General features: G+C 34.1%; 1 protein-coding gene across 2 annotated transcripts in view; it reads right to left on the reverse strand.

Moving 5' to 3' along the window:
- Positions 1–19,610, reverse strand: part of LOC106457974 (putative extracellular sulfatase Sulf-1 homolog) — a 90,534-nt gene extending 70,924 nt beyond the window's left edge. For both annotated transcript variants that reach the window (XM_022384074.1, XM_013917421.2), the window contains exon 1: positions 19,443–19,610. The gene's annotated coding sequence lies outside the window, so the exon portion shown is untranslated. The remainder of the gene's footprint in view (positions 1–19,442) is intronic.
- Positions 19,611–24,807: the final 5,197 nt, after the last annotated feature.

Raw genomic sequence — 24,807 nt, forward strand, 5'->3', positions numbered from 1 at the left:
TGTGTGTGTGTGTGTGTGTGTGTGTGTGTGTGTGTGTGTGTGTGTGTGTGTGTGTGTGTGTGTGTGTGTTTGTTTGTTCTGTTACACATTTGAAGGTTTTTTCTTTATTACATTTAACACTAGTAAATTACTTTGGTTAGCTACCATTTTTCTTAACGCATGTCTTATTCTGAAAATTTACTTTTATAAAGTGTATACATTGTGATTAATTGTATAACTGACAGTATTAAGTATTGTACGTATTGTAAGACTCAGTTATAAATTAGCTACTGCATAATTAAAACATTTTGTACTTAGATAAGCTTTCTTTTTTTTCTTTTTACTTAGTTTCGAGTGTGCTATACCTAATTTTTATAATATTTGATTGTTTAACATTCCCTCCACCCAAAATACAATCCCCCGAAAAAAAGAGAAAAAGGAGAAATAAATTGATGGTAAATGAAGTACTTGATCTGATGAAAAGAAGAAGACAAGCAAAGGCAAATAATGAAAAATATGATAAAACTAACAAGGAGATAAGATTTAAATACAATAAGAGAAAAGAATGGCTTGAAACACAATATGCTGAAGTTGCGTTAAAAATAAACAAGACATAAAAGGCATGCACAAAAGGATGAGAAATTGGAAAAAAAGACTTCTCTCAAGTGGATGCCCAAAGACAAAGGACGAAAGTATTATTACGGAAAAAACAGTAAACTTAGAGAGCTGGTGAGAATATATCAAATAACTATATGATGATGACAGGAGCGATAACCAATAATTTTTAGAAATGTGGAAGGATCATCAGTAATGAAAGATAAAGTAAAGAAAATAATGAAGATGAAGAAGAAGAGAAAAACAGCAGGTCCAGATAAAACCACAAGTGAAATGATTTAATATTTGAAAGAGTTTGGAATTGATGTCTTCACAGAAGTCCTGAATAAGATATATGAAACTGGCAAGATATCATCTGAAATGTCAAACATTGTTTGTTGCATTGCCTAAAAATACAAAACAAGAGTAGTTGAGAGTGAATTTTACAGAATAATATGCATTATGAGCCAAGAACCAAAATCCTACTGAGAATACTCGTAGACTGAGAAACAAAATAAACCCCGAGATAGCAGAAACACAATGTGAACTCGTTGAAAGTAAAGGGACAAGAAAATTCCTATATTTACACTTAGAACATTAATAGAAAAACCAATTGAAGTACAAAATGATTTATACATGTGTTTTATTGATTACACTAAAGCAATTGCCAGGGTAAAACATGGACACTAAAAATTCTGAACCGTCTTAGTATTGATGGTAAAGACCTCAGAATCATCTGTATTAGGAACAAAGCGGAGCTATAAAGATAGGAAATAATATCGGCATTTTTCCTGAAATAAAACGAGGTGTCAGACAAGAATGTGTTCTTTTGCCAGAACTTTTCTTGAGAAGTTTTTCGAACTGATTCTCAGAGCTAGAGAAAATAGGCCGGGAATTAAAGTTGGAAGACATTACATCAATAACTTGAGGTATGTAAATGACACGGTGAATACTTACTGAAAATGACAAAGATCTTCAAGATATAGTAAATATAATTATTGATAAAGAAAACTGTATGGTAACGTCCAAGAAAAGTAATACCCCAAAATGCAGAATTACAACTGATGGGACAAAAAATAAAATAATTTCACCACTTCAACTATCTGGGCTCATAGCATTAGGTGGTAAGTACATTGAAGAGGTTAAAAGGTTAGAGCTTGCTAAAAACGCCTTTCCAAATATGAAAACTATACTGACAAAGAAAATACATTAATAGAAGTAAGAAAGAAATTCTTAGTGTTACATCGAGCTCATACCTATGTACGGATGCGAAACTTGGAGAATGACGAAGGAAATTAAGAAAAAACTTGGAACAGCTGAAATGTGGTTCTTAAGAAGAACGTTGCGAATAGCATGGTCTGAGAAGGAAAGTAATGAACAAGTATTGGTGCAAGCCAACGCAACACGCAACATCATCAAGAAAGTAAGAAAGACAAGCTGAGTTCATAAGCCATGTGACGAGGAAAGAAAAGATGGAACACACGGTAACAAACAGATTGGAGGAAATGGAAGCAAATGAAGATAAAGATACTTGATGGACTCGCAAAATGGTTAAGGAACCTTGAATGACAAAGAATTTTTGAAGAACATCAGGGACAGAGAAAGACAGTCATGATCATCAACGCCTGCATGCAGATATCACAACATCAGGGATAGAGAAAACCGAAAAGTCATGATCATCAACGCCTGCATGCAGATATCACACTGAGGAAGAAGAATGTTTAACCCTGCTGCAGTTGACGGTAATTCATATTTATATTTTAGATTACTGTCCCCAAGTTGAAGTTTTATACTTATAAGTCATCTTATCTATCAGCAGGTCATGTTCTGCAGTTTCACTGCATTACTTTTAATTTAATTTATGACTTTTGATGTTCTGAATAGTTGTGAAGTGAAATTAACCAACTTAAATGACCTAAATTTAGTTTGTTTCTTGTAAGCACAAAACTACACACTGGGCTATCTGTGCACAGAAATCCATAGACACTTTGTCCAATGTTTTGACCAGTATTCTGCGTACGGAATAACATTAATATCAACTTACGATCAGAGTAAGCTACCTACTTAGAGTGAAACTAAAAATCATTCAGGTATAGATAATTAAATATACTTTTCTTACGTTCTTACTTGTAAAGACAAGAATGCATCGTTTCATCATTTGGGTACCCTCGTTACTAACAATAGTTTTAGCCATAAATCCAATAACATCTCTCAAGGTTTGGCCAGCCCAAGAGATTTGGGTTTGTCCTAAATACATATATTAAGTTAATAACGCAAAAAAATAATCTCTGTATATTAGAAAATATAATAATATAAATAAAATATAAAACTTATATGTATTCAAAATGCTAACAAATACTATTAAAGAAAGTAACGATAAAGATAATGAAGAATATACTTTACTTATGTAACACACAGCTGCTTTACATATGTGATGGGTGAAAGGGAGGGTACGACTGGAAGCCTTATCTTGGTGAATCCGTACCCTCTTGGCCTCGTTTCCAGATGGAGATCCTTCTTGATTAAGCTGTATATTGTTTTGATATGCGAGTATTTCATGTATTCCGTATATCACGTACCTTTTCACCATTTTTAATTATACAGAACGTTTTGTTTTTATTACTATAACAGTTCTATTTGGTTTTCTAGCTAGCACAGTTATCTTTGCTTTTTCTACGCATTTTTTTATTTTTATTTTACAAGAGTTTGTCTTGAGAAGAAATACTCCAAAATATATGCACTTTTCCAGAAAAGATCCAGAGTTTGTGATTGTCTATCGACACGATATGAAACACTTTTTTTATTGTTTTTATTCTTGTTGTTGTTCAATTAGTTAAGATTATTTCAATTAACGAACATGTCCAATGCGTTTATTTCTCGCTCATTTAGACTCAGTCAAATTTTCTGATTCAGATAACAACAAAATTTCCGTTTAAACCCTGCTGTTATTGGCAGACCTAGCCTATACTTGTAAGGAAATCAGTTTATCTGTTGTGACGGATTTATTATTATACATTTATTTTAATATAGATGTTTGTTTAAATTCTCGAGTGTAAGAAACAACAATACGTGTTTACGTAAACGTTAGCGTCAGCGTCAGTATTATTACGTAAGTTGAAGTTTCGAGAAACTCTCTACACACCTATAAATATAACCAACGCGACGCGCCTAAAAACAGTATCTATTATTGATTTACTATAGTTGGTGTGCTATAAACTTCGGAAGCTACAACTGATTGTTACTACACTTATTAATCAAGAAACTTCAGATAATTGACTAGGAACATTTATAAAGTTCGAACATTACAAATCATTTAACTCCAGTGGATTCACAGCGGACATTAGTACTTTTACGAAGATATTATATAACTTCAACGGTAAAAGAAACTCGACCTGCAATCGGCGTGTGATAGCGAGAACTACAAAGCTAGCTAGCTCACTATTAAATGAATTTTACCTAAGTCAACTCGAAATCAACTCGCTCATCGTGAACCCTCAATAAGATAAAGGAAGTTCCAGACTAGAAATAAGACTTTATACTGCTTGTAAGTTTGTAAAAATTTTTTGTATATAAATTATTGTTTGTAATAACTTATTGTAAATTGTATTATTGGTTGTATATTAAAATATATTTGTATTAAAAAAGAAAACTGTATCAATCTTGTTGGCAAATATCACAAACTGGATACATATCGGCATTTATTTAACTACTAAATCTAAAGTACAATTTAACTCAGTTTCAGGCTATTTGAAATTGTAATACGCAACACTGCGTATGCTACTTGTCTGAATTTTTATATTCTCACGTGTTAAAAAAAAACGCTACACTTCTTACTACGCCTGGGGTATGGCTTGTTTCAGGTCTCTTTCTGGATGGTCTGGTACTCCAATTTGATCCATATTTTTTATTATTTCCAATGCCTTTAAGTATAAGGGGTATTCACATTTTAGAAATTCCAAATCCCTGATATGAAAACATTTTTATAGTAAGGGTATACGAATAGTTTGAATCGGAGAGGGCTGTTACATACCCTTCCCAAAAGCGATCAATTTTATTTGGCACCACACTATCTACATAACGCCAAACAATGTTAAAAGTAGTTCAGATACATGCTACAACTTTATCAATTGTGGCTGTCAAATGATTTGTTGATTTGCGTATTCAAAATCGTTTTAATATAATGTACTCAACCCTGTACTATTATATTACTAGTGGTTAAATAATGAAACATTAGTAGGAAAACGAGAATTACCAAAAATATTAAAACTTGCAGGCTTATGAAATAAAAGTCCACTAAGTGAAATGCATCATGTAAAAGAAAAAAGGTTTAAAACGTATTTTTGTTGCAACTATAAAGGTATAAATGACCCATGCGGAAGTTGGAACTATATATAACAATGGAGATACACTATCCTTCATATCTTGCATGTTGAAATCTTCTCAGCTCATCAGGTTGAAGAAGAATAGTAGTTTGATTTTTTTTTGCCAATAACTGCTCTAGAGCTGAAGTAATTTAGAATACAAGACAATTTGGATTAATCAGTTACAAATATGAATAATCTTCCAATAGTGAAAAGAAAAACTTTCTTCAAGATTAAGCGGGATCACTAGTATTTCTAGGCGCAAAATATCGAACCTGACTTCCAGGGCTTCGATACTTATTTATTATTTGTACAGTTAAAAGAAGTAAAGAAAATTGACCAATATAATTCATTACGTATTTAAGAGGTATAAAAAAAACACTTTAGTATGGAATAATAGAACGTGGTAAAGTACTAAATAACATTCTTTTTACTGCTGTTTTTATCGATAAAAGCGAATAAGATATTTTCAGTCTGACTAATATCTTTAGGAGTGAGAAAGACTTTTTTTGTTACATGAATTCTATTTGTGCTGAATAAGTGTCTTTGATAAACCTGATGAGATTGATCCTTAAATGTTTAAGGGAATTTGGGTACAAGTATTAGTTTCCAGAAAGATCTTCATCTTGGACTTTTCTGGGATCCCACTAATCACAATTTTCCAGTCAGAAGGATGAAAGTTCTATTAAGGGAAATGGGGGTGCAAAGAGTTCACTGAACCAAGGTACCCAATCCTAATGGGCGCACAAAACTTCCAATATTCGTATATTAATATTTCAGTGTATTATAGAATTGCTGTTTTAATAGATTCCATGCTTACTTTTTCAATAGATTGTCCTATTTATATTTCTTATGAAAATGGATTATGTTATTCTTTTGTTAGTTTGCTACCTTGATTTCATTATGTTTGGCCAGAACTATGTGCTTCCAGTTCTGTTGTTTTAGTTTCATTGTTAGTTTGGATGTAATCTGTGCAAATTCTATTATTATTATTCAGTTTATTTTTATATTTGGGGCATATATTCGTATCTATTTATTTTCTGCTTGAAAAGTTATTATATTACTTTATCTTCATTATGTTTATTGTGGTTGTTTACTGTAAAGCTTATGTTTTGGTGCATTAGTTTGTGTCTTAAGCTGTGCTTTTATTTTTGAGCATTTCATCCTTTATCTGATTTTCGTCGGTACTTTATTTGCCAATTAAAACGTTGTACCTCCGATTACTCTGCGACTGACGTAATTGTGGAATGGTAGTTCAGAATAGATTCGTGCTCACCTACTGAAGTAACCTAGAATATTTCACGGTTACTTTATGTTATGTCGTTTTCCAATGAAGTATTGGTTGACATTGAAATGTTTTCATATTCGACAATTCCAAAGAGTGGTAAACTGGAGACATCTCCAAGTATTTTCATACCGATGAAAATATAATGCAGTGTGTAGAGGTACAGAAAAAAGTCATTGACTTCACTGCTAAGAGCGACGGTGTTAATTTCGAGCAACACACGTAGCATTTATATTTTGCATGATGCCACACAGGTTTTCTTACCAAGCCTTCTGGAATTCGTGATCATTCATTCACTCACTCACTTAAGGCAACGTCCTTTGGTGCTTAATAAAATTATGACCATGAACAAGGTCGAAGAATATCTTTACTAGAAGTCGTGCTGTCATTGGCCTATGAAACGTAAATATATACACAGTCCCGAAACGAGTTTTACGTTCTAGAAAGCAAAAATTAATACTAGTAAAGAAGATTAACAAATGTTATTTTTTAAGAGCAAGTTAACATTATAAAATTAGGCTTTCAGTGCAGCAATGTTTTTTTTTAACATTAGCACTAGTATAGGTTGTGTAAAGACAAAAGTCTACACGTCAAATCAGTCTCAGTGCTTTTCAATAGGAATAACTACATCAAGTGAATAGCTAGACAATTTGACAAGAGTGACGAAACAGGTCTTCAAATGTCTTTCAAAAATACACACTTACAAAAACCATAAAACGTATGTCTTTTACTTAATGTGGTCACTCCCTCCCATCTATGAGGCTTTGGTATTTTTTTTTGATTCAAAATAAACTCTGGTTTTTGTTACCATTACAAAGATTTATATTACTCAAAAATGATCTGAATGGTCAAAAGTTGCTGATACAAGTGACAAGACATCCAAGTAATTAATTACACATTTGTTGTATTCAACTAATCCAAACTGACACTCACTGTGGACAAGAGGTTGCTAATATCAATAGTTAATATAATAATAGACAATCATAATTAGTTACATTACCAGATCATGGTTGTAAAACTGATAATGTAAACACATTAAGGGTTTGTTTACCACACTGCTAGCGAACTGTGACGAAGACTAAATGGTGTTTCAGTAAGTGGTGAGAAACGCTACATTGATATCAATGAGTAATGAGCATGATCACGGGAGTGGTTCCATTCATTCGCCAAAACTTACAAAGGCTAAATTCGATTGTAGAATTAGACCTTCGAATGACGAATACCAGCCTCATCCCCCATCAACAGGAGAAATGTAAGATACTCAGGCCATTAGCAAGAAGTATTTTGGTTTGCTGAGAAACTATTTTTATAGGTTACGTTTTTAAAGCCAACACAAATTCTCTAAACGTGATTATTCAAAAGAACTTCTTAGCTTTCAGCCCCTTGATAACTCCAATGATATTTATTCTACAAATATGATATACTAAGTACGAGCTAAGTTCGTTTTTCATATTTCATTTGTACTTAAAAATAAAAAAACAACAAAAAAAACTTATAAAAGCTACGGTTTGTACGACGAAAAGTAGCGAAGTATTAGAAACAAAGAAGCCTAACATTTGTGATAAAAATCACTAACAGCAGATGTTCCCCACTTTTTTTTATTTGTCCATTTCGGATTCGAAAGTAGTCATGGGAGATAAATACAGATCAGAAATATATATACACATTTCTTGAATTCTACATATTAACTGGATTTTAGTATGTCTTGAAAGCTATTGAAAATATAAGCACAGGATACTGTGTACACGCACAGCTTCGTTTTCTTGATGTTATAACTTTATACCAAATTAATACATACACACATCTACTACTTATATGAATATACAATTGTTTGAGATAAAAAAAAAGCAAAAAACAATCACAAACGAACAAATAAGGAAAGGATGAATGGAAAGATTCTTATCGACACATCTTGGAGAAGAGAGCTTTACTGTAGGTTCTCTGTCTTTTCTACTTAGGGGAACCAACGTGACCAGGTTGTTAGCGTATTTGTACTATATATATCCAAGCGTTCATGGCTTGTGACCTACTAGCGCAAAATCGCGCATTTCGCTACTTGTGAACGCTATAAGAGTGGCGGTGAAATCCCACTATTCGGTCAGAAGAGCAGCCCAAGGGTTGGTGCTGTTGACTAGGTGCCCTTCTTCTGGCAATATAGTATATTAGTTTAAAATTAAGAACGGCTGTGCACAAATAGCTCTTGTGTAGCTTTGCGCAAAATTTCTAATATATATAGTCCATGTAAACTAAACGCAAATTGATTCAGTGGTTTCAAGTACTTACATAGGTTTCTGTCATATGTATTAGAGTTTTCTTAAAACAGCGAAATGCATTATAGTATACGGTTCATATCCAGTCATTTTTAAGTTTGTCAACATTAAGATTCAATTTCTCTTCCCTATTCGACGATTTTATAAAATAATACAGACGGTGCTTACAATCTCCTATTTGTCATAACATGTTCTTAGTTACGTTCATGTGAAACTAAGCGTTAGCAGAATTACGCCGCAAGCCTTGTACCTTGTAAAAATGGCAAATGTATATCATCCCAACCTTACGCTATATAACTAACCGTAGCTACTTTGTTACAAACCAATTACCTAACCTTAACAAAGAGGCCTTGTTCATTACAAAGTTCGTTAATTTAGATGCAGAAAATATAACTGCCATAATTACTTTATTTATACACGAACTTAAATGAATTCTGAGAAGCCGTCATTATCATCCGCATACAACAGATAAATGTAAATGCAAAGCTTGAACAAATGGACTAGCCGTTACACTGGTAGCTATTTTATCGAAGACACAATTCTACGTTACATAATTCAAATATAATAATTATTATTATTTCCTAGGTCGTATTTAACTTAACCAAACTGGCTGCCTTTGGACAGTTTCTCAGAAACATGTCGCTTATCTTCCTCACATACACTCTTTAAGAATGTATCCGGTTTCTGTATGTAAATCTAGTTTCAAGATGTGCTGGAACCGTATTTTTGAAATATAAATGCTAAAAGTGTGGTATCTACAAAAGCCTGAAACTAAGTTTAAATCGTGCGGTTTCTTTATAGTTATTCTCATAATAATTCATTAGTTTTAACAGCAATTGTTTTACATATCATCTCCTATCAGTGGCGTGCAGTGGTTCTATGATGTCCGGGGCCTTGTACCTAAGACCTTGAGGAAGGGCGGAAAGGGTTCTACTATACGATTCGACTCTTTGCGTTGGATGCCCTCCCGATATGGATGCCCGGGGCCCCGGCACCTTTCGCTCCCCCCCCCTCTTCACGCTACTCGTCTCCTATTATTAGTCTGCAACTTAATGCAAGCCTATCAACATGGAAAATAGGTAGATATCCTTGAATGAGTATGTATACGATTAAATTTGATTTGGTTTGAATTTCGCGCAAAGCTGAAGCAGCCGCTATCTGCGCTAGCCGTCCCTAATTTAGCAGTGAAAGATTAGAGGGAAGGCAGCTAGTCATCACCAACTATTGGGCTACTCTTACCAACGAATAGTGGGATTGACCGACACATTATAACGCCCCCACGGCTGAAAGAGGCGAGCATGTTTAGTGGGACGGGGATTCGAACCCGCGACCTGCAGATTACGAGTCGAGCGCTCTGGCCATGCCGGGTCACACATGATTAAAACTAAACGCACTATACAATCATTATTGTACTTCAACACGTTGATGGAAAAGCAGAAGTAATTTAACTAAAACAACACCAATAAAACAGGATCAACAAAGCCATTAGTGTAGTTGCTGCTTCTTGGTTGGTACTATTACTATGGTGTACAACCATAGCAAGTGTGTTCTACTTCCTAACTTTAACATAGTAATTTTATCAGAATTAGTAATTCTTGTGTATGGAGTTTTCATATAACACGTGATCAAGAAAAGTCATTAAAGTGATTTCGTTTTCTATGGCTTTCTTCTTTTGTCATTCTCTGAAGTTAACATCTGTTCTGGTCATGGATGATGTGGCTGTAATGTTGCATGTTGTGCAAGAGAGACAGTTGTGTCCTCCAATAATGGGTTAGGTAATAACATGAGGTTACAACCACCCTTACGTTTGAACAAGAATGACCAATCACGTGCTTAGCACTAGTCGTTGTGGGTAAATACGACGTTATGCATTAAGTAAAAAAAAGTTAGGTTTTATCAGTCTGGACACAATCTCGAGAATATAGTTAACTTATGGCGCAGTAAAAGCAGTAATCCAAGTCTAAGTAAGTAAACGCATTGTATTTGTGGTCTAAACAATATACATTATTCATTTGTCCTTTATATTGTGTCTAATCTTTATTTCATTCTCACGAACTCAGTCAAAGTAAGATAACTCAGAAATGCTGCACAATAGATATCATTCGAATATCCTGTTATTCAGAATACCCAAACCATCGCTCTTACAATAATCAGTTTGACCTAAATATTCAACAAAACTTTCTACGGTTCAATTTTCATGAACTGAACTTCATAAAAGCACTCGACAACGTATCCAAAATAAACTCAATATCAAGGTTATTATTTCAATCATTTTATTCTTCGATTGTCAGCCGTTTGTCCTTTAGCGACTTGATGAAGTTATGTGGACGTCGCTATGTACTTCGTCAGTTTGTTCATTACCGAAAACTGGGTTATAGCCACCAACATATTTTTGAATTTGAAAAAAATAAAAATAAAAATTCATATGTTAACTCATCTTCTTTGGCTTGTATGTTTGAAAATTTTCATCGATATACGTTGTACAGAGAATCTAGCTATCTAACGTAAAATACACATGCGTATTATATGATACACTAAGTTTCCTTCAAGTATTTTTGTGCTACTTTAACATCAATTTCATAACATATCTGTTTTGAAGGAAGATGGACTTGTAAAGTCCTCTCTTTGTAATTGGATCATATAGAGGAGTAAGTTAAGGTAGCACAGACCAGATTTTCACCAGTTCGTGTTCTAGAAGTTATCCATGTTTACTATCTCAACCACGCTGTAAGGCACAAAACTATAAAATATTGAGAAGGAGAGAGAGAGAGAGAGAGAGAGAAAAACATTCCTGACGACGTTCCTGCATGTATTACAGTAATTTATTTTCGTAAGGTCATCTTTCATTCCCTCAATACAGATAGATTGATTAGCCAACAAACAGTACTATAATTAAAGTTTCAACTTTCTTTTTATGCTTTCTTCAAGAAATTTAACTAAACACTCATGTGGACAGGAATTGTTTCAAACTATACGTCACCAATATAGTATCGTCTATCGTAGATTCTCTAACTTTTAATTCTGGAATGGATTGTAGTGACATAGAAGTGTAGCAAAAAATCAAAGTTAGTGATATATTTGTATTTTCTAAGGGTTCTATCTTATGTATATCTCTCAAAAAATAACAATTGACTTCTAGTTAATACAGCATGAAATAAATTAACAAATCAGCTAACATTTGGAGTTTCATTAAAACCAGTTAAAGCAGGAAATACCAGGTAAACCAGTCATATTAAACAGAACAGTTTGTTTCACTTACACACTGTTTTTATCAGTTTTATTATTCGAAACATTATCAAAAATTTAAGAAAGGTTAGGAACTTTTGTAGTTAAAGAAAAATTCAAGTTTATAAGTGTATGAACCGTCAATATGATGAGGCTTCCTTAAATTTAAAGAAACAAATTTCTAATTGTAATTATATCCATTTAAGCAATTTGATTTTAACTCAAAACAATAAGTTATAATGTAAATGTAGGAAAACAATTGGATGAATTAAGTCAATTGAGAAAACAAATTGGAAATACTGTTACGACAGCGGAAGTCACGTGACACTGGTAACACGTAATGAGTATCTCGAACGTTCCTGAAGGCTCGAGTGTTTGCCATACGCCCTCGAGTGTTTGCCATAAGACCGGCGAGAAGTGACGGCATAAATAATTGAATAGCAGACAGGGAGATAGAGACAGATAATAGAGTCAAGCCGTAAGTAAAGTGTGTAAATCGTTGTGAATTATAGCGTGTGTTTAAGTTCAAGTGACTGTGGAAATTAAGTGTATTGCAAAGTTGTAATGATAAAGAATAAACTAGTTTTATTTAAGAAAGGACTTGTATCGCTGAAGTTTTTCGGAAATAATTTCTACGGAAAATTAACAAACCAATGAACACAGAGGCGTAACAATACGTTTATAGTTATAAGTTATATTTAATTTTTCGAATTATACATTCAATGAAATAGAAAAGAAAGTGTTATCTCGTATTCTGAAGTTTGCCATACCTTCTTTGAAATTTAAATATGAAAATTAACTTCAGTTTGAACAATTAAAAGATGTTTTTAAACAGTAGATATATGGTCAGTAGTATTAGGACTCAACTAAGTATTACTGCTTTAATAAATGTAAATAATTATAAGTATGACTTTATATTTAGTAACCTTAGTAGAATAGAAACTTTAATATAGTAGAAGCTTTAATAGGTTTGAAAAAAAATGACTTTTACAATAATCCTCACCGTGCGAAACGTAGATCTAGGTACCAATAACTCCCCCCCCCCCAACGAATCCAATTAATTGGTAAAACTCGCAGGTTAATCCATATTCCAAAAAAATTTAATATTTTGTTAAGTAATTAGTACTACGCTGAAGATTTTTTAAAATCTCATTAACGACCTTTTGTCTGTATGTGGTCTCCAATGCTTATCTGAATTTTTTTTTTATTATTATTATTTTTTTTATTTACCCAACGTCACACCGAATAATTGGATTTAACCTTCTCTCTTATAACACACATATGGCGCCAAAATGCTGAGCTTGATTTACTTTGGTCGTAACAAGACGTAAACCGTGGAACGTCGCTCCCACAGTCTGTCACACTAACCATTAAGTCTCACTCTGCCCGAGTAAGGACTTAAAATATACATATATTTAATCCAAGTAACTAAAATTTAAGAAACTACAGTTTGTATGTCTAGACTATAGTGTCCACTTGAGCTCTGTCCAAGCAGTTGTTCTGAGTAAGCAACTTTGTAAGAATTCATCCAATGGAAAGGTCTCAAGGGTGTATTTTTTGCGTGTTTCAAATTGTCGTTGTAAGTTATAATAATGCAAAGGTATTTTGTAAGCGCCTTTAAAGTACAATCCAAATATTTCTGAGTGCATATTGGGAACTTCATCAAAATGCCCTCAGATAAAAAAGAGAGTAGTTACTCTATCCCCCAACACTGTTTCATCAGTCTGCTCTATCACATGCACTGTGGGAAAGGAGTAATAACGAGTAATGTTCCCTCTAATTTTTTTAGTCCATGTGCGAAATGAATTTGTTGAGACGTGTTGAGACTCTTCACCATTACTGAGGATGTGTGCGGTCGCGCAGCTTAGAGGAAACACTGATTACGAGTGGTTATTCTATCTTCCAGCACTGTTTCTTGAATCTGCTCAATCACATGCACTACGAGCAAGAACTATCTTTAAAGTAATAATGTAAATTTAAATGTAAATAATGTATTATTTAGAGAAAAACTTTTGTTTCTTCTGGTACCTTTTAAACAATTTCTTGGAAAGAAAATACGTCAAGACAAAATCAACATAAAAAATACCAAACTTATGAAAGCGTAAACATCCTGTTTTAATAAAATGTTTGTGAAATATTGAATATTCATGAAACATTTGTTTGAAGTTGTAAGGTTTGTCTAGTTATTTTTATACGCCTACTATCTAGTGTCTGACTAGGAAGAAGCTTCTGTTCCCTGTGTAAAATGCTGACTGGAATCCGAGTTCTGTTTTCTGCTTATCTTTTGGTTAAAAGCTTTGCGTTTTTTTTTTTTGTAGTTGTGTATGCACATGTGTTATGCGTGTGTATTAATGTTTATTACAGGCACATTAATGTAAAGAACCAAAGACTTGTTAAAAAAAAACAAACTCAGCTCATATTAGGTGCGTGTCACTTGCTCTCCCGGCCCCTAGCATCAGCGTCTGTCAAACTTTGGCTACTTGCCATCAATGGTAAACCGCGAAGAAAGTTAAAGGTTAGTGGAGTTTTACATTATGAATAGCGTTTTCATGACAAGCAACAACAAATTGGCCGTGTTTCAAAATTGCTTAAGTAAAATGAATAAAATACGTTCAAAACACACCTGCTGCAGATTTAGTAGTTTTCATCTTCCAGTTCCGGATATATATAATAACAGTTTAAGTAGCGTTCTGAAGCCAAAGTGAAACCTTAATTGCTGGTTTATGACTGAAAACGATAAAAAAAAATCAAAGCATACGACAAGAAAGAATGGATGGTAACGACCAAAAAGAAATTATATGATCTTCAGTAGTATGGAGACTTAACATTTTCCGTTCAAATACATTACACCAAAAGATACCGCGGAGGTCTAGAGACGCCGTGGCGGCAGCAGCAACTCACTTGAAATTAATTTATAAAATTCAGTTTCAAGAACTCGGTCTAGAAATTAGTTGTAATTATAACCCTTTCACAGATCCTTTCATATTTGTTTGTTAGTTTCAATCACTATTTGCAAAAGTTGAATTCCATTATCAAGAGTGATTTTTAGATATTAGAAATATACTGAAATGAAAAATATTAATGATGTCTTCTATCCCTCTCTCGGCATACATTATCACTAATTTACAAAAAAAGAAATTAAATGATACGCTAAACTTATTCTACAACTACAAAAAATTCACACACGTTTTAATTCGTTATACTTATATCTAGTTCATTTTATGCTATTCTAACTATATAACATTTTTACCAGTGTAAGTTTGTAGCTATTCAAGACCATATGAAGTTCTGCACTATGAAATTTAGTGCTACAGAATTATTGGCTTACATATTTCCATTAAAACCACATGTATATATTACAAAGAGATTGAGTACGTTATATGTCCCCTGATGGGAACGCGATAAGCCTATGTACTTACAATGCTAAAATCCTGGGTTCCGTTCCCCGCGGTGGACACAACAGACAGTCAAATGTGGTTTTGCTCTTAAGCAAACACACATTACATTATATGGAAACTATTCTGGAATCTCACCACTTTGTTACAGTTCATGTCTCAATTTCCAATGATGCACTATTTGACGAACCTTGAGATATGCAACGGTTGAACTGATATTTCATGGAAGCAACGCCGCTTTGTCAGAAGTAGAACCCTCTTTGTTATGTTTTGTACTGTTGCTTATGGTACGTGGATGGCTTCTGCCTAGGAGATTTGTGTTCATGTATTCTCACCTAATATAAGAAGCCTCACTTTGCTTATAACGGCGGGGTATGATTTGTTGTAGGTTCCTCTCTGGATAACCCTGGCTTCTACATTTTGATCCATATTACTTGTTTTTTTTTTCCAAAATGGCATTAAGTACAAGATATATTCTCTTGGAAATTTGAACTTTCCTCGATATGAGCACATCTTTATAATCTGAGTGTATGACTATTTTGCGTCGTAAAGAGCTGTTACATATCTTTCCCAAACGTGATCAATTTTAGAAGACAAACTACCTATGCAACGCCAAGCTATGTCAAAATGTGATTATCACACATACCGTTCCACCACGACTTTATATCAACTGTGGTTGTTACGTGAATTGCCGATTTACATATTCAAAAGCACTCTAATGAATATATCGATGGTACATAGCCGAAGAATGCAACACAAGAGGTGTTCGTATTTTCAGTCATAACTGTACCTTATGTGTCCCTGGACCAATAGGCCATCTCCAAAACCCCTAGGGTTCGGACACAGCTGTCCTCGATTATGAACTATTGACATTCAGCCGAACCTGCTGCCAACAGGGCTTTGTTCGGCTTCAGGAACCGAAAAAAAAGTATTGGCTGCCATTTTAATAACACATCCCCGGCTGAAAGTGTGGAGTATGTTCAGCCCCATTGTGGCTCTAGCTTTCGACCTTTCGATCTGCATCCCGAAACGCTCATCACTACACTATTTCCGGCCTACCAACGTAACAAACTCAAAAACCAAAACATTCAACTCACCAGTAATGTGGTCAAGACACTAGTTATGTAGTGAGATTGGTATATAAACATTTTTAATTTTCAAGTTCAAAATTACATTATTACACAAGATCTATCTCAAAGTATAAAACTCCATTAAAAAAAAAAGTTAACGGATATGAACAGAGTCACTATAGAACACCGAAATGTACAAGATAATAATATAAAAGACATAACATGAAATGAATTGTACTTACGCTTTCACATGTAAAACTGAAACCATGGTACTTGGTATTTCAAAGCTAATACGTCTTAGCAGTAAAAATTCGATATTCGAATTTTTACTGCTAAGACGTATTAGCTTTGAAATACAATTGACAATTAAAACAAAGTTAATTATTTTTATAATACACAAGTCTATGAAGTTTGTTGTGAATTCCAATATTTTTAGCATGTGTCAATCAGTGCCACATTTAGTCCTCGAGTACTCTTTTGTTTTCATGTCCTCATTATTCATCTCTTCTAACACAAGTTTTTACAATACTCCTACAAACTGCAGGTCGAATAAAAAGTGTCATCCATGAACATGTTTATAAAACATAAAATGACGTCAATAATCAAATTAGAAACTAAATATTCAATTTATAATAGCTATCAAAGTATGTATATCATTATGTAAAATTATATTCTTTAAGTATAAATGATCAAAATTAATATATAGAGAAAGGAAAAGAAGGGCGGTTAGCAATAAAATGTGGGTGGACTTTCCTGAACTAGTTGAAATGTCAGGAGTTCGTGTTACACGCCATGTGACAAAAATTTACTGATTCCGGTTACGAATATATAATAAATGTTATTTAGATTTGCAAGTATTACGAATAATTTTTGGTTTCTTCTTCTGAAATATTTCGTTTCAACAAGCGGAATCAAAATATATTAGATTAAAGTGCGGCAAAAATCATTGTTAACAGCAAAGATATATCAAGTTGATTGGTCATCGATATTCGAATTTAGTACATGTTTTTAGTTCTCATCTATATAATTTGCTTACTCTTGAGCAAAAGTTCTCAGAAACGTATAAAGGACACAGATGACACAGTGGTGTAGGAGGGGGAGGAGCATTTTTACATGTTCTAGTAAAAATGCAACAAAATTAGGAAACTTACTCTCAGGAAAGGCAGGCGAATGCATAAAATTTAATCCAGAACCTATGAGCTTCCAGGGCCCTAAGGCGCACATTTCCTCGTTTCGCTCGGTCAAATAAATCTTGTCCCAACCCCTCCACCCTACCCCTATTTCAATTTGCCTCCTACATCTGTGGCAACTTACTTTAATTTAGTTTAAATTTTGCTGACATCCAAAGTTAAGTTCCCACTACAGTTAACAATTAATTTATAAGCAAACAGTTACTTACCTTCGAACCCAACACTTGGTTTAATTCATAGATCACAAAAACATAAATAATTACCTGCCACAGTGTTGGCTGAGAAACATTGTAGTGGAAGGTTTATGAAAAAGTTTAAGTGTAATAATCTGAGAATCTAACTTGGAACCTAAAAAGTTGGATCACGTGCAATGATATTTACTTGAAAAAATCTGCCATGAACACTACATTTTACAATAATGTAGTAGTAAATGTAGATGAAAAAATGAAGATAATTTTTAGGAAACTTCACAGAGTAAATAGTTATATTAAGATTTAATAAACTAAAACTAATAAACTTGCAACTTAGATATACAGAGTTATATTAAAACGATTTTGGAGCCTCGCCACGTCGTTACAGACTGTTACCAGATCCGGTTATGCTCCATCTTGACAATAACACTGCAGCATAGTTTTAATTGCAAAAGATTTCATCGTAAGGCTGCTATGTTTAAAACACGCCCTTGTTCTCTAAATGCTGTCATCAAGTTATATAGTACACAAGGATGACGGTTTTCCAGCTCTTCTTTCCACCGGTCGCAAAGAAATCCATAAGCTGCTTGACTGGCACATCTTGTTATGGAACAGAATAGTATTAATTACCCGTTTCCTTCTCCAGCTGCTTAAGGTATGTTAAGTTTAACGGATATGCCGTGGAAGCAATACGTGTACACGTAATTTCTGCTGCTTTTTTATTTTACCCCCCCCCCTCTCCTTTTGCTTTGTATGCATGTCCACGAGTATATCCCCACTTCTGGAGTAAGCAGGTAGACTCGGAGTGGACCTAGGAGGTCGTTTTTACTTATATGGCGTAGCACCCTACCAAAGGAGTATAAATGGGTGTAAAATGCTTCCGGAAGGTCCTCCAGCCATAACGGGAGTTTTAAGAGGAGTGTTTTTAGGGTCGCTGAACCCGAATGCGGCATCGGATTTTGTATTCCTGACACTTTTCGGTATTCTGGGACTCCATGTTTAAAACTTTGTTCATAATCCCACTAGCAGAACCAAACTTAATACGCGTGATCAAGTACCACACATTTTTTTTCCAGGTACTGTTCCTCTTGGGGTAGTTATAAAAGTAGTTGGACGTAATGGAGGAGCTCGGTCGGTACACTGGGGCCTCTGTGAATCATGATGGGTCTTTTAATCCCACATTAGGGCAAGTACATTTTATGTTAGCATTATAAAATAATAAAAAAACGATGGAAAAATGTAATAGTTTGATCTCAAAAGACTTTCGGTTTAGACCAGGAATTATCATAAATGAATAAAATTAAAATATTCAAAACCAAATACATTAAACTTAAAGTTAAACACCGTTATTCCAAATTTACCGAATTCTTCGATTATTTGTACAGGAAATGTAACAGTTGCAAAACCACAATTTACAAAATTCACACACTGAATGCATGAAATCTGCGTTTTTTTAACAAAGAAATTTAAGATAGAATAAAATGTTTATAAAATAGCATTAAAAAAGTGTTGGTGATCAGACACACACCAAAAATGATTTCCTGTAATTAGAGTTTTTTTTTTCAGAAAATTTCAAATGTATCTTTAATTTTTAATTTTGAGAATTCTCTTTATAACGAGTTGCAACTTTACAACGTAAAACTTTTAATTTAATGATAATCACCGACACGTTACCTAGAAAAGTTTAAGTTAATTAATAACACCTCTTATTTGTCAACCTTCTTCTTCATAACACCAGGCTGTTCACTGAAAAGTAATTTAAATTTTTTCTTTATCCAAAATACATGTCACTGTACTTCTTTAAGTCATAACAATAAATCTGTCATATCATTCTACTTGCATTGACTTATTATTATTGTCTTTATTTTAAAATCGTACTTACTTCTTCGGCATCCAAAACGTACCCCGTTACTCGAACTTGAAACTGTTACAGCTATGAACTTGTATCGATCTTATAAACGAGAACGCCTATTGTGACTTCTGCAAGGTTACTGCCGGGCCATGCAGTTTATTCACTGAAACTACACTATTACCAGGTTCTGCGCGCGCTGTAATAATTGAAGAGTAGTCTACAACTTCATTGGTCGTCTAACATCAGCTAAAGACCTATTCCCATTCATTGGATAACTCGTTAGAGGATTCCATTGAAACGATAAGGGGGAGAACTAGGTTACATATATATATAGCATAGTTATTTACTTTAAAAAAAAAGAACGTTGAAGTAGTTAATAGATTTATAGCATGCACGTATGTATTTTCACTGAAATATTGTGTGGTATAACTACTATTTTAAATTTTAAAACCCTAAAATAGAATTTTTTCCTGAAACCAGGTAGCACTGTGAATCACTCCACTGTGAATTGGGTTGTTTTAGACCAAAGCCACATTAGGCTAAATGATGTGTCTAACGCCAAGATTCGAACCCGGATTTTAGTGTTGCAAGTCCTTAAACTTACCGCTGTCCCACCTAGATGTCATGCAAGCAGGGGCATAACAGGGATTTAGGGGCAAACTCTCAGTGGAAACAAACAGTTTGCATATTATTTTAGTCCTATTACTTTGTAGGTAGTAAGGTAGTAGTATTAGTATGCGAAAACAGTGACCACTGATTATAAGCCAACTAATCAGAAGTCATGAACAAATATAATGCTGTGTATCAAATAGTGCGCATGACATTAAAAAGTATCTGATTTAGTGTAGCATAAGACGGTTCTTCAAAATATAATAACTTTCAGAACAATTCAGAGGATACACACACTAAACTAGTCAAGATAAAACTGTTTATAAACATTACCGTCCAACTGAAAAAAAAAAGGGAAACTGAGCGTTTGGGTCCCCCTTTTCAGAAAACATATTCATACATAACTCTGAATTTAAATATTATAAAATACAACACAATATAATATGATTAATAAGCACTCATTAGACCCCTCTGTAATCGAGAGTTCATATTTGCCTACATTAAACATGTTACGAGATAATTTCAGTTAATTTAGAATATATTTGATAATAGTGTATTGTGTTTGTTTATTTACCTCTGAAAATGATGTAAACAGGTTTTCACGCAATCAGCTTATAAAACAATAAGTACTTTCACTTTATCCGTGATGTGCAGTTCTTGTCACTTGGAATTACAGATACCGTGTGATATTCTGACACAAACAAACGTTTGTTTATTTGTTATGAATTTCGCGCAAATCTACACGAGGGCAATCTGCGCTAGCCGTCCCTAATTTAGCAGTGGAAAGCAGCTAGTCATCACCACCCACCGCCAACTCTTGGGCTACTCTTTTACCAACGAATAGTGGGATTGACCGCAACACAATAACGCCTCTACGGCTGAAAGGGCGAGCATGTTTGGTGGGACGGGGATTCGAACCCGCAACTCGCAGATTGCGAGTCGAGCGCCCTAACCACCTGACCATGCCTGGCCAAGAACAAAAGAATAGGATGTTTTTTATCATATTGCATAATTTGTTATCATTACCCTTCTCAGATTTTTTAAAATGTTTTAAAACAAAGCAATCCTTTTCTCACGAATAAGAAAATGAATGTAGTTCACTTATTTTCAAATTTATAAAAATTCTTCCGAATTTTCATATATTATATTGTTTCATGATCAGAACCAGACGTTTATTATTATTCGACTGAAAATAAGTATAAACGTGCCATTAGATGGTAAGACACAATTTAAACTTAATAAAAAAATACTATCTTACCCCGTAAAGTTCCGTTTCAATAGTTGGTTTATTGTTATTGAGAAGACTGTGGTAAAATTCTTCATGTTTACTAGAATTCACGATAAAATATGATATTACGATGAAAAATGCCTTGAAATACAATACCAATGGAAGTGGTAAAGTGGACAACGATATGGTAATACGATTAGTATGTTTGTGAGTATGTAGAACAACAGCTTCAGCAACATATCAGTAAAGAGGGATGAGAAATGCCTTGAAATACAATACCAATGAAAGTGGTAAAGTGGACAACGATATGGTAATACGATTAGTACGTTTGTTAGTATGTAGAAGAACAGAATTCAGCAACATATCAGTAAAGAGGGATGAAAAATGGTATTATAATTGGGCGCTGAAAAGGTTAATGTTGGTTTTGAGAACAAGGTAAATAAACGATTTCTAGTGGAAAATTGTGATAAATCTCAAACCGCTGACGCATTAGTATGAGAAAAACTAAGGAGAATTTAGTATAGTATACATCTAGATACCCACCGTTATTGTACGAGGATGTAGAAGTACACATATAAACGAACCAGTGGAAAAAAAGAGTTGTCTCAGTTCGTGACAAACAAAACATTTTCCATGAGATTATGGAAAGTATGGGAAATAGTTAACTTAAATATGACTATTAAACAAAGTAATAAAGAAATAAGCGTCTTGAACGTATGCTTAATTTAATTGATTTCTCAAAACCCATACCCTTAGGCCAGAAAGTGGTGTGGTCAAAACAATGCAAGAATACCACAAGAGCAAGTTTATTACCAAACAACTGATTGAGAAATATTGCAATTCCATGGCTTAGTCAAGTTACAGTAAACACCAAAACCAGAAGTACTGATCTATCAAATAATATCTTAAAACAACTTTACACATAAATCTATTATTCTTTTTCCAGTGGGAAGAGTTAGTTGCAACACCGGTATACGTCAGTACATTCCCGAAGACTTATTTCTTGAAAATAAAATTAGCAACAGTGTTACAACCAAGGTTAGATAGTATATTACCTTCCAACAGCCAGAATAAATAAAAATAGATAATGGACTACTTAATAACAAATAATTCAAAAACTATGCCAAGTGGGTGAATTTCCATCACAAGAAAAGCAGAATACTGCTTTTTAAAGATGAATAATGGCAGAACAGTTACCAGGCACCCGGCATTAGCTAGAAAAGTGGTTCTCAAACTTTTTTTTCGGGTTTAATTTTATTCTGTTTTGGTGGACCACAATGGGATCTTCTATACACTTTGCTGTCGCTTCCTTTCCGTAGTCCCCCAATGGCTCAGCGGAAGTTTGAAGGCTTATAACGCTAAAAATTAGGTTTCAATACTCGTGGTAGGTACAGCACAGATAGCCCATTGTGCAGTTCTGCGCTTAAAAACAAACAAGCATATAAATTAAACCAATTTTTTTTCACAATTAGTTTTCGTACACTGTGTCTTGTAAATGTGATCATCTTTTAGTAATCTTGTAAGAATTTATGCTTATTCGCTTGCTTGTCTTCCTTGGGTCGAAGAAAACGGTGTCTTCTTCAAAATGTTTTATTCTTTTGATCATTGCCTTTTAGTGTGTGATGAGATTCAGCTATTCTCTAGCTAAGTAGTTCTCAATCTGTGGTTCCCAGATCAATAGTGTTACGTAGGCTTTAGTCAGGTGCATTGAAAGATTGCAATAAATGGAGAGTCAATCGCATTTTGTAAAAACGGTTTTTACGCCAATTTAGTGTCATACTGCCGCAGATGATATATTCAGTGCCTATAGATTTGGTTTGTGGTATTCTCAATTTAAACTGATTTTAGCGAAGAGTATTAAGTAGGTCCACTTTATAACGGATGAACGGCAAGATAAATCGCGATTACTAGATTAAACTAAATCGACCGAGTTTAAGTTAAGAAATAAATAGATTCCACACGATGTGTGATATAAAATGAAAATAATCTTTATTTATTCACAGTGTGCATACTTGCACTGGTCACTGGATGGTCACTTTTCTGTGAACTACTGAATTCATTAACCTGGCTTTGTTCCTTCATGATGTCTTTTCGTCAACAAACTCACTTGAGACCCGTGTAGTACAGTTTAAATCTAACAAGTCGGGTTTAGCCATAGCGACCAGTGGTAGACTCGTGACTGGTCATTCTCATTCAACATATGGGAGGCTGTAACCTTGATATATCAACTGGTCTACCATCGAAGGACATTGCTGTCGACATTATTGCAGAACGTACAAAGTTACAGCAAAATCTCATCAGGCAGAACGGGTATTACGTCCAGAGAATGACAAAGAAACAAAGGCAGCTAGAATGAAGTAAATCTTATGGCTGTCTGGACCATGTGCTATGCTAAAACTGCATAGACTCAGAATAAACTAAATTATTAAAAATGACATCAAAATAACAAGATAGAAAATGTATGGTATGCTTGCGTATCACAGGTTCATGACAGTTACCCGACCAAGATGAGTAATTCAAGATTGACCATATCCTTCACACAAGTTAGTTACAATGGAAATTGTGGTGTCTGGCAAGATCAATGATGGAGAAAGTAGTTCCGAAAGTAGGCAGGACCTATAACATAATTCTTATAGAGTATAGTTTGTTTGGTTGTTTTGAATTTCGCGCAAAGCTACACGAGGGCTTTCTGCGCTAGCCGTCCCTAATTTAGCAGTGTAAGACTAGAGGAAAGGCAGCTAGTCATCACCACCCACAGCCAACTCTTGGGCTACTCTTTTACCAACGAGTAGTTGGATTGACCGTCACATTATAATGCCTCCATGGCTGAAAGGGCGAGCATGTTTGATGGGACGGGGATTCGAACCCGCAACCCTCAGATTGCGAGTCGAGCTCTCTAACCACCTGGACATGCCGGGCCCAGAGTGTAGTTAATATCCAATATAACAAGGAATATCCGACATTTTAGAAAACCTTGAAAATTGTAGCTGCAAGAAATGAAGAGAGAAAATGTCATATAGGAATTAACCTCGATTGTGCTTCATGAGAGGTAGAAAGAAGATTCAGGCAAATTAAAGAACTACCAAGTAAAATGAGCAATCTAAAATACTTGAAAAATATGTACTCTACTAACTGTGTTTTAATGTTTTGTCTTGTGTCTTCACAGCTCTCAAAACAAAATGGCGAACATTTTGTAAATTCCAATTTATTTTAAGGATAAGTCAAGACTAATACATATGTTTAAAACTTTTTAATCTTTCTAAAATCCACTACAGGCCTATTTCTACTTTATATTCGTTGTGTTTTGACCGACAAACTGTAAATAACAACTTCCAATTGTAGAAAGCAAAGCTTATTAGGATTCTTTAAATTTTTTATTGCTTCAGTCTATGTAGCATCATTTTTTACACCATCTTCCTTTTTCCCGTCACATAAGAAGGAAATCCGTATATCTATTATTGGATACGTTTTTTGTGTTAGTTTCAGTCTCGCATTTAGTAATTTCTATAAAACTTCATAGAGATTACTTTCCAAATATCAGCATTTCATCAGTATAGA

This window comes from Limulus polyphemus, unplaced genomic scaffold, assembly GCF_000517525.1.
Source record: "Limulus polyphemus unplaced genomic scaffold, Limulus_polyphemus-2.1.2 Scaffold399, whole genome shotgun sequence".
NCBI lineage: Eukaryota > Metazoa > Arthropoda > Merostomata > Xiphosura > Limulidae > Limulus > Limulus polyphemus.